We start from the raw sequence: 17,522 nt of genomic DNA on the forward strand, positions 1-17,522 counted from the left end.
CTAAAAGAAACACCTGACATTGATGAAAGGCATACTGCGTGACAGAAGCAGTTTTCAACTTTGAGGCTATAAAGACACCATCATACCGTCCCTTTACTTTGGGAACTTACGCCCTTCTTTCCTCACCAAGTGATGGACAAGTTGCTGGGTCAGAGTTCAGATGTGCCTTGAGTTGAGTTGAGGGAAAGGTCACAGATTTAAAGCTGCAAGGAACTTTAGATTTTAACGCGTCCAACTTCTTAATTGTAAATATAAGGAAACTGAGGGTCAGAGACAGTGCCTTCTTCACAAGATTAGGTCACACAATTAGGTATCTGCGGTAGAAGCTTGGGACTAGTCCCTGGTGATGTTCCCCACAAGGGGGAGGAATAAACTTCCCTAGGGTTCTTCTATGGGTACCCAAGGCACATTAAGGAGAAACAGAGAGGGAATATCTCTGAAGTCATCCCCCCTTTCTGCTCACGATCTTTCCTCCTGCGACCATCCTATGCAGGACAGGTACGCTCACAGGAACTCTAGTAGGACGGGGCAAGAGGAGGGGGGCAAAATAAGACTACCTGCCACGTCTGGACTTCTCCTTTACCCATTGCGTGAGCACACAAGGGCAGAGCAGCAGGGCAGGGCAGCAAAGTAGGACCTGCCGCAGGATTCCGTTACCCGGTTACTGCTCACTGCTGGGAAAGCTCCACCAGCTCCGTTAGTATGGTAGTTAGCTGGTGAGATTCTTAGTCCTGCCCCTTCCTTTGCTCCATTGGCCCCCTCTCTGCCTCTCATTGCCCTTTATGTTTTCGGGCACCCAGAGATCCCGCCTCCTGTTATCCAGCACTTTAAGATCATAGTTAAACTCAGCAAAGACACTCTAAGATGAAAGCGACAATTCTTCGTCCTCCCGAATTGGGTATAAAAGTGTGGCCCGTAGCCTCGGCTTTCTCCCCTTCCACCAAGAGAAGGAGGAGGGAAAGGAGGAAGAAGAGGATGATGAGAAAGGAGGAGGAAGAGGAAGAGCAAGAGGAGGAGGAGGAGAAGCAGGATGCCAACGAGATACCAGGGAATCAGCCAGCCTCCTGCCTCTCTCACCACTCCCACCACTCCCTACTGAAGGGCAGCTGCCCCGATGCTTTCCTCCTCCTCCTCCTCTGCCCGTCATGGGCGCCCAGGGGGCGCCCAGTCACCATCCGGGGAGTAGACCTCTGGGGGTAGCTAGTTGCCTAGTTTGCATTTCTTTTCTCTGTACTCTCTTAGGGCTACTGGATGCCTTTACATTTCTTCCGCTTGCCGGACGTCACAGAAAAGACTCTTTCTTCCTTCCCACTTCTTCTGAGGCTTTCCTTCCCCAACACAGCACCACTTTTGAGTTGTCTTCCTCATCTTTTTCGTCCTTCTCTTCCTTTCTTCCCTCCTCCCAATTCCTTGACCTCTACTTCTCCTTCTCCCAGTTTGCGCCTCAGAGAAACCGTGAGAGGTTTCTGTGAGAAAAAACTCCTCTCTTCTTAGTATGGTAGGGATGAGGAAAGGGGAGCTGATCCCAGGTGTGCTTAAGAGAAAGAAAGCTAGAAAGGTGGAGAGAGAGGCAAGGACAAAGACAGAAAAAGTCAGAAATCAGATTTTTTCAGAAAGAGAGACCCTGAGAAATTGTGTATGTAAAGACACCCAATATTTATTACTGATTATTATTTATTAAAAGTGATAATGGGTTTGTAATCTTAAAAGGACATCTATATTTCAGATTCATTCAATCGATTTGTTGCAAAAGTTTTCCAAGAGTGATTTTTGTGAAAATATCACGAAGGTATTACTTTCTGACACCTATCTTTCATATGGGATTAATCAATCTCTAGGAAAAGTATTATCATTAAAGTGAAAAATCAACACAATTTTGAATGGCGGATTATGCTTGCAGTTTTATAAACTGCCCTCCTTTACCTCAGTATCTTTCCTCAAAATTAAAAAAAAAAACTGGGCAACATAATTAATTGGGGTCCCAATTCCCATTTTTAATCTAAATATATTTAGCTAATTATGTTAAAAATGTCCCTTGACTTAACCTCCAAAAGTGTTTTTTTCTCCTAGCTTTTAGGGGGCAAGAGGGGTGTAATAATTAACCATAAGTGACTAGACAGCTAGAGAAAAGAGAAAAGCTTTTTCAACAAATACATTCTACATCCATAGAAGGGGGGGGGGAGTCCATATAAGTTGCTGGCTTTCACCCTCTTGTCCTTAATCTGTACCACACTCTCTAAACATAACAACTTGCATATAGCTTGTTCTAGGATATTGTTTTCATTTTTATGTCAGGTCTTTTTATTCACTAAACCTATATGTCAAAGCATAAGGCTAATCACTGCAATAGCACTCTGTTTTAATTTGTAACTATCATTTAAAAAAAGAAGAAGAAAAAGAAGAAGCTAGACTGATGTAATGGGCCCGAATTGCTTAGAATTGTGTGTGGTTTAGATTATGCCTTTTTTTTTTTTTCAACAGAAATAAGGCTATGAATATAAAACATCTTTTAATCACTTGCAGATACAGCTTTTATCTCTTAAGACAGTAACAAAATATATAATTGAAGAATCTCTTTTGGTCTTAAAAGGTTGGGGGGGATCCCCCAGTTTATTTGTCCTGGACCTATTTAACATTCATGTGGGAAAGTATGGTGCTTTCTCAAAGCTGGGTAGTTTATTGTTACAGGCAAATTTAACTTCTAGCCACAGTGGGTCAGTCATTCTAAGGCTAGCATTGGAACTTCATCAGCTTATTTAGGAACCTGGAGATTCAGTTTTCCACTCCTTTCCTGCCCGGATTCCTTTTGTGTTTTAGGGAGGGAGTGGAAGGAGTAAAGGGGAGAAGAATGGAGGAGGGCAGGGGGATAGTGCTATTTTTAAAACTTTAATCAAGTAATGTTGGAAAGGGGGGGGTCATAGAGTGGATTTCTCTTCTTCCATATGTTCAGAGATTTATTTCATTAACAGTTTCATGTCTAGAGAGCTAAATTGAACTTTAAACAAAATCTGTCTGTCTCTCTCTCTCTCTCTCTCTCTCTCTCTCTCTCTCTCTCTCTCTCTCTCTCTCTCTCTCTCTCTCCCTCCTCCCATCTCCTCTCATGCTGGGTATAATTGATCCCTAGTGTCCAGAGAAAAAGGATTCAGAATAGATGAGAAGAAAACTTTTGCTACAATGTATTTGTATGCAAATCCACAATTTCAGAGGGGTGTCAGGATTCCATCATACTCCCCAATGCCAGAAATATAGATGAATTTGAGGTTAATTCTTTTAGTAGTTTTTCTTGAGAACTCACTGGGAGGTATCAGGAGACAAGATGTGGGCCTTGCACCATTAGGAGTTCCAACATCTTCCCTTCCCCCTTATCAAGTTTTCTTGTAAGCAGCCGGCACCCTCCCTGGCAGCAGGTGAAAGTGTGAACTTTGCCAGAATTGGATTACCATCTGCTAGCTGCTAGGAAGAAGAGAAGAGTAAGTGTTATTGGCCAATACTGTGTCAGAATTGAGACATATTATCACCCCAACAATTTATACGGACTTGGGGCAGGGGGACTGGAATACTCATTTTAGAATGTAGTGGGTTTATTTTTTTCCTTGATCATATTTTTTTTTCTTCCTCTCATATTTTTTTAGAAGAGGTCACCACAAATTATAATTAAAAGAAATTTTTGTAGGCTCTACCAAAAAATCATTGCTTTGAAAACTAATATTCAATAGTCTGTCTTCCCTCCATTAACTAAGCATTACTTTTGAGAATAGATATTTTTTTTCAAATAGATTTTGGATTCTACGGGTTTTTCAAAGTGAGTTCTATTTTATTACTTAGAAGTATTATCAAATGCAGAATAATTGCCAGGATTCCTTATATTAATTGTCAATAAAAGGAAAACACCTCATCCCCCCAACTTTTTCTTTTAAAAGTGATGGATGCATCTCATGCTGTGATTCACAGGAGAGTACAACTGTTCTTTATAATTTTGGAGTGGCTGCAGCAGTTTGTGGGATAAGATCCATGAATTCAGTTCCATTTCAATTTAAGAAAGACTGCCCTGGGTACATTTAGACCTCTAAGAGCACACCTAGCATCTGCTGCAATACAATCCAGGCAGTTCAGAGCCAGGGGCAGCTAAAGCATCCATTGGGCCTTAGTTCCCAAATGTATAGCCCAAAGAAGATACGACTTCCATTTTTCTTTCCTTCGTCTTAGTGTGAATAAAATAATTTACCAGAGTTCTATTCTAGAAATCACAGAGGAATTTGTTCCAGATGACATCTGCAAAACATGATAGAGAGAGTATATGTTTTTAATTTTGCCAAACAAAAACCCACAGCTTATTTTAACATCTTAAAATATTAGAAGCAAAACCCCTGAAGATGGAATAAAAGACAGCCAGTATAATGTTTCAGTAGGGGAGTGTGTGCATACACTTCATTGATGAAAAGACAGTTTTAAGCAAAGAACATTTGGGCACTTTTAAATAATTTTTTTAAATAAATATTTGATTTTAATTACTGAAAATATTCTTGTGGTCAGTCCTAGGCATAATAGTGATTTCATAATGCATTTTTTTCAAACCTTTATCTTCATATCCAGAATTAACACTTTGTTAAAGCAAGAAAATGGCTAGTAGAATACTTGTAGATAAGCAACTGAAATCCTTGGAAATCTTCTTTTGAAAATTAAATAATTTTCTGCCTTTGGACTGTATTTATACTTTTGTGTGTTTGCAAACAGGAAGACAATCAGAAATACATTTTACTGACAGGGTATCATGGCATTTGAGAGAAAACTTAGCAAAAGACAACTTACAAGCTGACAAATCATAACTTAATTTTTCAGGAGATTTCCTTTTAAATTGGAAGAGGATGTCATTGCAAAATGGAGATAAAGTTCATACCCACAAACTGCATTTGTTACAGGATTCGAATAATTTTTCCTAGTGTTTATATCAGCAAAAGTAAGATCTGAGGACAAGAGAGCTGAAAGAATAGTGCAAGTTTTTCTCCTTGGTTTTGTTCTTTTTGTTTAAGAGGAAATAGAATCTAGTGTTCATTCACCTCTGCCAGCTGTTGCCAAAGAACACATCTGCCATAATCTTTTGCTCTCTGAAGAGGTCATAAAAGAAAGGGAGCCAATACAAATGTGGTTTTCATAATTACTTCAAATAAATGTCTTCTTAAGCAATTTTTATGCTTCTGAGAAAAAAAAAGTATAAAAAAAAAAAAACACTCTGAGGAGTCCAAATTGGCACTGGAAAGGCAGGGAGGAGAGACTCTGGTCTTTGAAAATTGCCACTACATGAATCAGTGGAGATTTGGAGACTTTTTTTTGCCCATGTTGATGAATGGCCTGGGATTAAAATGAACAGATCCAATGAACAGCAATAATGCATCTTGGTGAAAGATAATGTGGGTGGAAGAATTTAGTCTTGACTCAGAAGTATCTCTACAAGAGCAAGGAAGTGAATGAAAGTACAAGAGATCTGCTGGGTTTAGAACCTCTCCACTATAAATAGATAATGCTAGTGTTATCTTCAAGCTCATAAAGAACAAGTTGAAAACACAGTGCATGAGATTACAGTGATGGATGGTTGGAGTTGGACCTGGTAGGGGCTACCATCACATTATGCTCTTAATTCTGCTATCAGAATTATTTTCCAATTAAATAGAAAGCATTATAGAATTCTATAACTCCCTCCCTTATACAAAAGTGGAAACATAATTTATTTAACTCTATTTTAATAATTTTATTGGATACTCTTTAAAAGACAAAAACCACACTGCTATTTTGAAACATGGATATGCATGTATTTATAGCTTGATCCACTTGAAAGAGTGATTGAATGGAATCTGAGGACTTCAGTTGAAGTCCCAGCTCTGACATTTTCTATCTGTGTGCCCTTGGGTATGTCACTTAGATGTTCTATGCCTCCATTTCTTCAGCTATAAAATGGGGAGTTAGACCAGATGACTTTTTAGGTCCTTTTCAATTTTAGATCTGTGATCTATATCATATGTTACATATGTCCCAAGTGATTCTTGTGTTCAATATTATATATATATATATATACATATATACATGTATATATATGATTGAATTATAAAACAAAAATGTGTATGTATATATGTAAAATATATGCATATACATGTGCATGTATGTTACATCTCTATGTTGTACATATGTCAGTAAGGTTTTTTATCTTCTACTTTAATGTCTTCTCTTTTCCTTAGTATTTATCAGTGAACATTTATATAGTACTTCAAGATTTGCATAACTTTTCATATACTATCTCATTTTATGCTCAGATTTTTTTTTTCAGATTGAATTATTTGAAGTATAAATAGATCTGATAATTGGGGAGATAGCTGTTTTCAGATGTACTGACTGACCAAGGTCAGACTGAGCCAGCAAGCTAAAAATACCCTTGGTAATGGGAAAAAGGTGAAGTAATGATTTAGTTCATTTAGCATAATGTTTGGCACATAGTAGGAATTTAATGAATACTCATTTTCCCTTGTCTCACATCTTTCCCCCTAGCTGGATCCTGTCCCAAAAGAGAATATTAGTTGTATGGGTGACCTTCAAAATCTGTTGAAGAGACGTGTCATTGAAAAATAACATGCTGATCATAAATAATAATTTTAGCTGAAGTAAAAATTTTATTATATAATTATCATTTTTAATACAAAATTTTATTGAGGATACATTGACTTTGGGAGGAAAGAATGATCTAGCAGCTTAGATGGGAAAAAAATTAGATATTTCTTTCAAAATAATTGATTTCCTTTGTAATTGTATGTATTTTATTTTATTTTGCATTTAAAATTACTCTGAGAAGTGCATTGATTTCACCAAATTGTCAAAGAGGCCATCTCTCTGTCTCTGAGTCTGTCTCATCTTTATCTTTGTTTCTCTATGTCTCTGTCTCTTGTCTCTGTCTCTGTCTCTGTCTCTCTCTCTCTGTCTCTCTCTCTCTCTCTCTCTCTCTCTGTCTCTCTCTCTCTCTCTTTCTCCCTTTCACACACACAGCTGATCCAGGAGGCCCCTCAAATTCTCTTCTCCCACTTCTCCCATTGATGCTTGAAATACAGTTTATCCCCCATCCCTTTAGAATTTCATTCCATTGGGTTGATAAAGTTTTTCAGACCTTAGAAGTTTACTTTGAAAATGCAAATGGCAGGGAAGACTAGTTGGTAGTTAACTGAGAGTATGGCCCTGCTTATAAAAAAAATCCAGGATGAAGATTAGAACTGGATAAAATAATGAAGGAGATACTTCTCTTTGGTACCTCTAGACTCCCCTCTGAGGAGGCTTTCCCCACCTTCCACTGTGGTATCAAATTCCTACGCACCCCCTTCACAGGCTGTATGCTCCCTCTCCTTTTATCAAAACCAGCTCTCTGCCCTTTATACCCTCATGTCAGCTATTTCTTAATGTGCATCTGAGTCCTTGTGTTAGTTCTCCCAGGGGTATCTCCATTTTATGCCTTATCTCTAATTGTGGAGCAAAAGGCTTATCCCTTGTAAAGGAATGTCTGGCCTCCTTAATTAACACTGCATAAGCAAGCCCTCCTTGGGACTTGCATTAAAGTGGCCTGGGGCACCCAGCAGGGCCAGAAGGGCAGTGAAAAGGGATCTCCAGGACAAATTTTACCTATTGTGTAACTTATACAAGGGTCTTGTCTATTTATTGGTGTAAAACAACACAAGGAGTGACAGCTTGGTGTGTTAAAAAAAAAAAAAAAAAAAAAAAAAAAAAAAAAAAGCTCTTGACTTGATGTCAATCCACCTAGTTTTAATCTCCTCTCAGCATGATACTCCATCTGTAAAAGAGACCCAGAGCTATCTGTAATCTCTATCTCAATTCTTCAACCATCATTTTTTCTATGTCATCACTATGTGCCAGGCAAGCATTTCAAAAAGGTGATAGTTCTCACCCTCAAGGAGCTTTCAGTCAGTGGTCAACTCCAAACAGTGTGAAGAATATTTTTAAACATTCTTAGGATCTGTGGAAAGCCTCAGGGGAGATTTTTACAAATGTAGATGAGGGTTTTTGTTTTTTTTTTCAGAAATCCAATTTTTAAAACTACAGCTGATTTACATTCCCCTGCATTTGTATTCTGAAAAATTCAATCCAAAAGTGTTATTTTTTCAATGATTATAGCATGTCCATAGAATCTCTGCTTTTTGCATAAGCTCCCATAATGGAATATCACAACATTTAAAAACATAAATAAATAATAAAACAACAATCACATGAGCAGGAATCTAGGATTGTAATTTTAGGGCTAAAAAGGTAGCTGTATGATCAATATGGAAATATATTTAGAAGAATTACATGTTTAACTTCCATCAGATTGCTTTCCCTCTTGGATGTATTTTGGAAAAAAATAAAATATTATTTTGAAAAGTAATTCTAAACAATTAATTTGGATTCCCACATTTCAGAATGGTCTGGATGTGTAGGACTCTGTGAACCTGATAAATTCACAGACAACTTAAGTCGACTTTGTTTTGTAACTGATTCTGAAATAGGAAAGCAAGGCCCCTGAGCTATTTACAGATGGGGATATTGATTTACAAAAGTGTTCATGATTTTGTCATTGAGGCTAGATTCCCAACTGATAAAAGTGAGTTCTGGGATTATGAGGAGCAGGGGAAGAATAGGAAAAAAAATAAGTCAGACCAATTATAAATGTTTCTAAGGGAAAATAAGCTTGTACTGAGATCTATTGCACAATGAGTTTCCTTATGCTGAGATAGTCCATTCAAAGCTTCTTTTGGAACTGACTTTTTTCAGAGAGATGAAATATAGGTCACATCTATGATTACATTAAATCTGTGTGAAAAAAAAAAAGCCATCCAGATGTTTCCAAATATCTAAATGCTAGGCATTTTTTGGACAAAATATGGGTGATTAGTCTGAATTCTTATTTTTTATCTTGGCATTTGATACTGTGTTAAAAGCAATCTTACTTTGGAGGAAGGAATACATTGGGAATTTAGGCTATTTCTCAGAACAGGAAGGAAATCTGCTCTGAAGAATGAGATGTTTACCTTTTGTGACAGAAAGAAAAATTTAAACCCAAACTTCTCATAGTTGAGTTATCAATAAGTGCTTTGCAAATGAGGGTTCCTTTCCAGTCACCATACTTTTGCATAGTCTCTATTATGTCCCTGAAGTACAGTTTCTTCTCACTTCCAAATCATTGAATGCCAAGCTTCCTTTGAGACGTACTTCATATGCCATTTCCTAGGAAATGCCTTTTCTGAACCTCTCTTTAGTACTAGAGTATTAGTGAGAGATTGTTGGGAGGAGATTGACCAAATGATTTTATTTTTACTTATCTGGTTATAGTAGAATACTATAGTATTCTGTGGTAGAATATAAACTTTGAGAAGTCTGAGACTTTTTGTCACTGCTTTTCCATTTTTCATTTTGATGTCTCCAGCATCAAACATAGTTACCAACAATTCTGTAACAGGTCTCTTCTGGTAATAGACACTTTATCATTTCTTTATCCATTCTTCAGTATTGTAACTATGAGAACAGCTGTGGAGAGACATAGTGTATAGAGTGCTGGGTCTGGTATCTGGAAGACCATAATTCAAATCTGACATCAGACACTTACCAATTGTGTGACCCTAGAAAAGTCACTTGGCCTCTGCTCAGTTTTCTCAACTCTAAAATGGGATAATAGTCTTAGGTGTGTTGTGAGAACAGATGAGATAGTATTTCTTAAAAGAGTTAGCATAGTGCTCAATCCCTAGGAGCTGCTATATAAATGCTAAGTCCTTTACTTTCCCTGTTCTAATATTGCTTTTTGAATCACTTAATTATATCTATTCCATTCTATTTTCTATTCTTCATAGAATCTACTACTTAGATAAATTTTTCCTTCCCCCCCTCTCTTTCTCTCTCTTTCTCTTTCCTTTCTCTCTCCCTTAAGTATTCTAATTTCATTTTCTATTGCTTCCTTTCTTCTGTGTACTCTTGGAATCCATATGGCCATTATATTCTCTTTTTCTAAAAATCTACTTGTACTTATTGTAAAGTTATTTTTTTTTCTTGGTTGACCTCTTAGTGTTCTTATAACCCATGAGATTTCTTCATTGTACTTGAGCTTCCATCTTTTTAATCTCAGTTCCTGCTATGGGAAATTGTTTCAGTATCAGGCTCCTCTCTGTCTTGCACTCTTGGATGCAGTGGGTAGGTTCTATTCTCTCTGCAACCAGATGCTGAAACGCTACAGTTGTGAATGGAGTGATGGAACCAGACTCTGGCTTCTTAGAAGTCCTTCCACCTTCCTGGCAAGTATTATCTGGCTCTATATCCCTTTCCAGTGATGTTTTGAGGCCTGGCTCCAAACCTTCCTAAAGCTCCACCAGCCTTGAATTGTGACCCATCTGATTTCAAACACAATTTACCCAAGATTTGGTTGACTTTACTCCCACCAGTATATTCTCTATTCACAGGGCCCATAAACTTTCGGATTCATTTATCAGTGACTAAGATGACTTTACACCTTTTATCCCCCTTACCTCAAAGTACACACATGCATAGTCTCACTTAAAGTACCCACAAGTTTCTGACCATCTTCTTCTATACTTCTGGACTAGATGGAATAATTTGCTATTTTTTTTTGTTTTATTAATTTTTCCATCTGGAACTCTTTTAAATAATTGTGGGAATGAATGTCAGGGGAGCTATGGCCCTCTGAACCTTTTACCATCTCCATCTTAATCAATAGTCTCCCAACATCTCTTCTAAGCAGAACTTTCTCTTTGTTGATGCCCTTTACAACTTTTCTGGAAACATACCTTACCACTTTGTGTGTCTCACTTTCCTACCTATGGCCTTCAGCTTTCAGGAAAGAATCATTTATAAATACTAGAAAAATGGTATTGCTATAAATTCCACTTGCAGCTTGTGAAAAACAGTGCCATGTTCTTAAAGTCCCAAAATACTACCAGTTTTCAAATGTTTTTAGAAATCTCTTCTGGGTCCAATCTGTGTCAGCCTCCTTAATCTCTTAATCGTTGAACCAACTGATTCTATTCTAGTGCATTAGAAACAACAGCAGAACAATCCCAACTATGAAAATGCACACTCCATTCTGTCTGTTCCTAATGTTCATCTCTATAGAGTTCTGCAATTTTCACATTTCTACAGTTGAGAAAAAATGGCATTTCAGTGATTGGACTTTTAGCCATTAAACACAACAATACTTTCTCAAATTCTAAAATATTATTTAGGACTTTAATTTTTAAAACTCATCCAGTATTTCCTTACTTAGTTCTTTGATTTCTGAATAAAGAAATAGAATCAATAGGACCATTAAATATGTTTTTTCTACAATGCTCTTTTCCCTCTTTTAATGATTAGGTTATTGGTATTTTTTTGTAATCTGTAATTAAAAACAAAACAAAGCAAAATGAAAATACCTCTTCCCAACAACAGATTCATTTAATTATGTCTGAATTCAAACCTTTACCTGTAAGATAATGAGAGGAAATTTAGAATAAAGTTGTAAAAAAAAATTTGACTAGAATATTTTGGTTCTTGCCAAGAGTGACAGTGGATAACTCTTCCTGAATGTTATATGAAAAATGACTGTTTCCATTATACTTCTTTTTTAAGGTCATATGTAAAAAAGGCAGCTAGATGTCAATCTTAGGGTTTAAAAAATCATTGTTATATGATGACTTTCCTTATGCACTTGGGATGGACAATAAATCTAAATAACTGAATTGAGATTCCTTCCTTCAAAAAAAAGTTGCATGTAGTTATTCAAAGAAGATTTAAAAGTAGTATTCTGTGATAGTTTTAAAAATTTATTTTTATTTTCAATAATAAGATTTTATATCTAAAACTGGAAGATTACCTAGAGGCCATATTGTCCAATCTTTCTAAATCAGTCAGTCAGTAAACATTAAGTGCCTACTATGTGCCTGGCACTGTGCTAAGTGATAGGAATGCAAGGAAAGGCATAAGTCCTGGTCTTAAGGAGTTCACAAGAAAGTGGTAGAAAGACAACATAGAAAAAGAAATTGGGGTTGAATAATACTCTTTGAGGAGGTATGAGGAAGTCCTGCAGCCAGCTTGGGAAAGGTTCAAAGTTTATTTCATCTTGCAGAATGTTGAATTTCTGGAAATGATGAAGTCCAGGAAAACAAGATAGGTGGGAAATGATGAGAATTCTCTGGCTGCTCTTTTTAACTGATGGAATATCTGGGAGGGATTCCCAGATATCTACCACCCTCTTCAACCAAAGGGAAATAGGGGCCCTAGTGGCAAGGGCTTTTGAGGAGGTGTGAGTTTCAGAGTTGATTTCATATTGCAGATTGCTGAATTCCTTGAGATGATCAAGTCCAAGAAAGCAGCCAGATGGGAAATTTTCAGATGAGCAAACTGAAGCTGAGTTAGATTATGACTTGTTTAAAGTTATACAGGTAATATGCAAAATCTGAATTCTCTAGTTCCAGCTATTCAAGTCTAGTCAATAAACATTTATTTAAAAAAACAATAATTTAATGAAGTTTATTTTCAATTTAAAGTAAACTGGCTTCTTTTAAAATCTCAGCTAAAGTCACACCTTGTGCAAGAAACAAATGGTGATAGCATTATTTTCATTTGTTGAAATAAACATACTTTAGGTAATCTTCAAAAATAAATAAACAATAGTGCACTATCATTATTGGTTTTAGATCAGTTTTCAAACTCTAAAAACACCTGGCATGAAAACTATACAGTTTAATTTAAATATGTCTTCTGAATAAATCTAAAACCATAAAAGCAAGTGGCTATAACATACTGCTTGATCTCTAGATTTCTTGAATATTTTTTATTTATGTTTGTTTTTTTTTTCCTGGTGTCCAATGAAAATAAAAAGAAGATAAAGTGATTTTCATTTAGAATCCTTGATATTCATTGAAATGAAAATGTCCAAAACTGAACTTTCTTGTGATTACTGCTTTCTAAAAGAGTAGGATCAAAATTTACTTAGTAACTCTTCTGAGTTAAGAATGCATAAAGCTTATCATTATTGAACATTGTTTTTATTTTTCATGATGCATTTTGAATAACTGTGTGATAGTGATATGACTGCTTTAAATACATTCAGTAAAATCAAGTTCCCTTGAAAACATCTGGTCTGGTCAGGTTACCAAGGACATTGTCTAATATGTTGATATGAAGAATTTTAGGTTCTCTGATTCTTCTTACTCTATTTAGATTGGTCAATTCATACGAGACTGATCAAATCCTTTGACCACAATCATAGGTATTATGTACATCCATAGCACATTATAACAGTCTCCCCAAAATGTGATTTGGCAGTTTTAATCATATCAAATTTGCTTACCGTATATCAATAGTTAAGTATTTGTACCATACTTCCCTTTATTTGAGTGACGGAATCTCAGTGTTGGATTCTTGTTAATGTCCAGGAATTGTATCTTCTGTCATGAAAGCATTGATAAGGCACTTACAAATGAAACTTCATATTATTTCTTTAAAATTGTATTCAAGTATTTAAAATTGCACTGCAAATATTTACTTTTTATAAGAAAAATATCAGTGAATAAATAAGAAATTTGGAACTAGTTAAGAGAAAATTTCAGTTGAACTAGAGAATGTTGACATTTTAAAATCATTGGAATGCATTTGGAAATAGATGTAAAATGCAATTATTCAGCTTTTATTTAGTAAAGTAACAGAGCTGTCTGTAGAGGAGCTTATGCATATATTTTAGGCACAAGTTGGAAAGCATAATTCAGACAGCTCTCCAGGTTTCAGGAATGCTCTGCCTTCCCAAGTAATAGCAAAGAGGCAATTTGCACATAATCGTTTTCTCCTTGGAAGGCTATGCATTGTATAATGACCAGAGCAACTTTCTTTTGACCTGAACATTTGACCAGCTGCAGCCTGTCCTCCCCTCCTCCTCCTTCTGTTTAGTGGTTGGTTTGTTTAAAACTCAATTTGTCCTTTCCTTGGTTTGGAAGGAAGACTCAGAAGGCCCAGAATTGAATCTTTCCCTCCATGGATTAATAGGAATTTGTGACTTTCTGACTTCCCCATTTGCTGCTTCTGTGCCTGCATAATTTTATCCTGTTTATCCTTGAGCTATTTACTGAAAAGGACAATATTGATACCCACATCTTCCAACTTTAAGAAATGAAAGTGCCTTGCTGCAAACTTCAATCTTCTTTTTCTTGATAAAAATCATTAAAAATTAATATTGAATGAGAATTGTAATTACTTAAACTTGCTAAATAATGTTTATATTTAAATCAATCAATTCCAGTACATAAAAACTATAGTATTTTCCTCTCTAAGTCCCAATAAAATCTCATTAGAATTCTTTGATCATTCATTCTTATTCAGATTTCCTCTGATGGTTGCAAATAATGAATGATCTTTTCTTCTAGTTTTCCTATAATCTTGCATTATTTCATAATTTTTTTTTTAGATTTCTTTGTATACCTCATGCCTCTCAATCTTAATTATGCTATAATATATACCTGGGCTTGACCTTTACTTACCTCAGTTGTGTGACCTTGGGTAAATTATTTAGCCTTCCTGGGCCTCAGATTCCTCAGACAAAAAATAAGGTGGTTGGACTCAATAATCTCTAAGGACTCTTTCAGCCCTACATCTGTGATGCTGTAAACCTTTAATCCCTAACTAGAGTCCCTAAATATGGAAATCCTAAAACCTCAGCCAAGTCAAAACCAGCTTTGTCTGGGAGGAGATGATTGTCTTCAGTTGGAACACATGAAGGTTATCACAGACCGCAGGAAGAGTGCCCAATCCTTCCACCGCCAACAAACTGGTGTCTCCCGGGACATATTCCTGCTATTTTTATTCGATCTCTAATCTAATGGGACCTAACCTTTCACCTACTCTGCTGGACAAATAAACTCTGAATCCCCAGCCAGATCAAACTGAAATCTATCCCTCAGACAATTGACTCAGGCTTGATTTCCATCTCACATCTTCCCATTTTTAACCAGGCTGGCCTGTGTTTCAAACAGAGATTATTCTTCTGTGTCTTCACAACTTTATCTTCAAGGATATACATAATTTAAACTGTTTAGAAAAAAAAAAAAAAAGAGGGACTTTGGTTAGCCCCCAAAGATGATAACATCAGTTGAAAAGTCTTAGATGAAACTTGTGGATTTGATCCCATTCCATCTTTATGCATCTTCATCTCATACTAAGAGAACTTTTCAGAAGGCCCCTTTCCCTAGGGATCTTGTTTCTTCAAAGGTTCAAATAGCAGATGACCAGATGGCACTTTGAACTTGTAACCTTTGTCCTTTTGTCTTGGGAAAAACAGAAAATTCTCCCTTTGTATTTGTAGAATTTAGCAACATACTGCTTTAAGCTCAGAGGGAAAAATCACTTTGATTTTGAGATAATGTGAAATAGCATACTGATGGATTCCCTTTATTAATTTTTTTTGCAAACTTAAAGCATGCACACAAAGCATAATTCCATGTCTGAATTTGCATTATACATGTCTAAATTCTAGGCTAAGCTAATTCAATAATCATTTAAGATTCTACTAGGTACAAAACATTGTATTAGATGCTAAAAATACAGACAAAACAGTCCTTATCCTCAGGAGCAGACATTCTACTTGGGGCAAAGAGAGGAATACAACTTGTTAATAGATAAAAGTAAATATACTTTTACATGAGGAAGGAGCAAGGACCAATAAATCCAGGGAGCAGGGACATATCTCTGGAGAAGGTAGCACATAAAGTATGCCTTGAATAAAGCTGCAAAATTAAAGAGACAGAGGAGAGGCAAGCCTCCTTTTCAGGCCTAGTAAGGCAGGGGAAAAGCAGAATGCATTTATATTCAGGGATAGGAGATGGCATATTGAATTCAGAGAATTTCAAAGTGGGCAGTTAAGTGGATATAAGGATATAGGTTTATAAGGATGTTATATGGAGAAAGTCTGGAAGTCTATTTATTAATTTCATTTTCTAATGACATGAAGGAGGAAATGGAAATCGTTAGGTAGTAATTTGCCTAGTTAGGTTTGTAATATGGCCACATAGTAAATGCTGAATATGCGATTCAAATCAAAGGTCCAGTGACCTTTCCACTAACACAATCCTTATTGTAAAGTGAAAAGAAAATTGGGTTTAGATTGAGAAGATTGAGGTTAAACTTTCAACTCTACTTATCACCCTGGTCCTATGACATTAAAGTAGATAACTTCCCTGAATTTGTTTCCTCATCTGTAAAATGGGAGTAATAGAAGTTTGTTCTGAGTCTGAATTCGTTTAAACTTATTCCATATTATTATTGATCCTTATTTCTCTTCCAGATCAAACAGCTAATCAGCTGTCTTTCTTATTTACATCTCTAGAATCAATCGACTTTTAACTCTGAAGGCTAAAACTTAGTTCAGGCTCATAAAAGTCAATTGTTAAATTTTCCACGTGAGCACTTACACTTTGAAAATCAGCAAATGTTACAAATAAGGACTTGATTTATTGTTTTGTTGACAGTCTAGACTTAAGAAGTGATACAGAAAATGTTAATAATACAGATTAAACCTAATAAGTACACTTTCCCCCTCATAGTCAGTTAAGTACTTACCAGCATAATTCTATTTGTTTTCTAGCTCTACTTACTCCACTTTGTATCAGTTCATGTAATTCTCCACATGTTTCTATGCATTATTAATTCAATTTACCATTTTTAACAGTTCAGTAATATCCCATTACATTTATGTAGCAAACTTGCTTTTCTTCCATTTATCCAATTTCATTGGCATTTGCTTTGTTTCCATTTTTTTTCTGCCAAAAAGTGCTACTATGAAAGGTTTGGTGAATATTTCTTTTTTCGATAGGCTATTTCAATAGGATATTTCGATAGGATATATGCCTAGCAGTGGGACCTCTGAGCAAAAGGTTAAAGGTTGGATCTTTCATCATTTTTATAAAAGTATAATTAATCTCCCCAAATGCAGTCATATTTTCTCACCAGTGTGTCTGTTTTATTATAGCTCCTTTAGTACTGATGACTTCTATCTTTTGTTATAGTTGTCAATTTCCTTAGTGTGAGATGAAAAATCAGAGTTATTTTAATTTGCATTTTTCTAGTTACTGGCAATTTTGAGCTTTTTAAATATAGTTGTGAATAATTTTTACTTCTGTAGAGGATTATCTGTTCATATCCATTGGGAAATGGTTTAGAGGCTTATATTTTACTGTCAATTTCCTATACATCTTTGAAATCAATCCTGTATTAGAGATGTTTAATGCGACTTAATTTGAGAATTTTTCTTGTCTGACAATGTAGATATCATTTCATGCTTCTAATTTACCATATCTCTGGTGAGAAATAGAAAGTATGATTCACTATCCCTGTCAAACTATGTTGGTCATCGCATTATAACATTTTTTAAGTCTTTCACTTATCTTTTGAAATTCACTTAGATTCCTAAGTTAGTGATCATTAGTGGTATGATGAATGAGCATAGCATCCAGAAAAAGCTCTTG

General features: G+C 35.9%; 1 protein-coding gene across 1 annotated transcript in view; it reads left to right on the forward strand.

Annotated features, from left to right (window-relative positions):
• NDNF (neuron derived neurotrophic factor) overlaps window positions 1-17,522 on the forward strand; it is a 36,866-nt gene that overhangs the window by 1,544 nt on the left and 17,800 nt on the right. The gene's annotated exons all lie outside the window — the stretch shown is intronic.

Source organism: Sminthopsis crassicaudata, chromosome 6 (assembly GCF_048593235.1).
Source record: "Sminthopsis crassicaudata isolate SCR6 chromosome 6, ASM4859323v1, whole genome shotgun sequence".
NCBI lineage: Eukaryota > Metazoa > Chordata > Mammalia > Dasyuromorphia > Dasyuridae > Sminthopsis > Sminthopsis crassicaudata.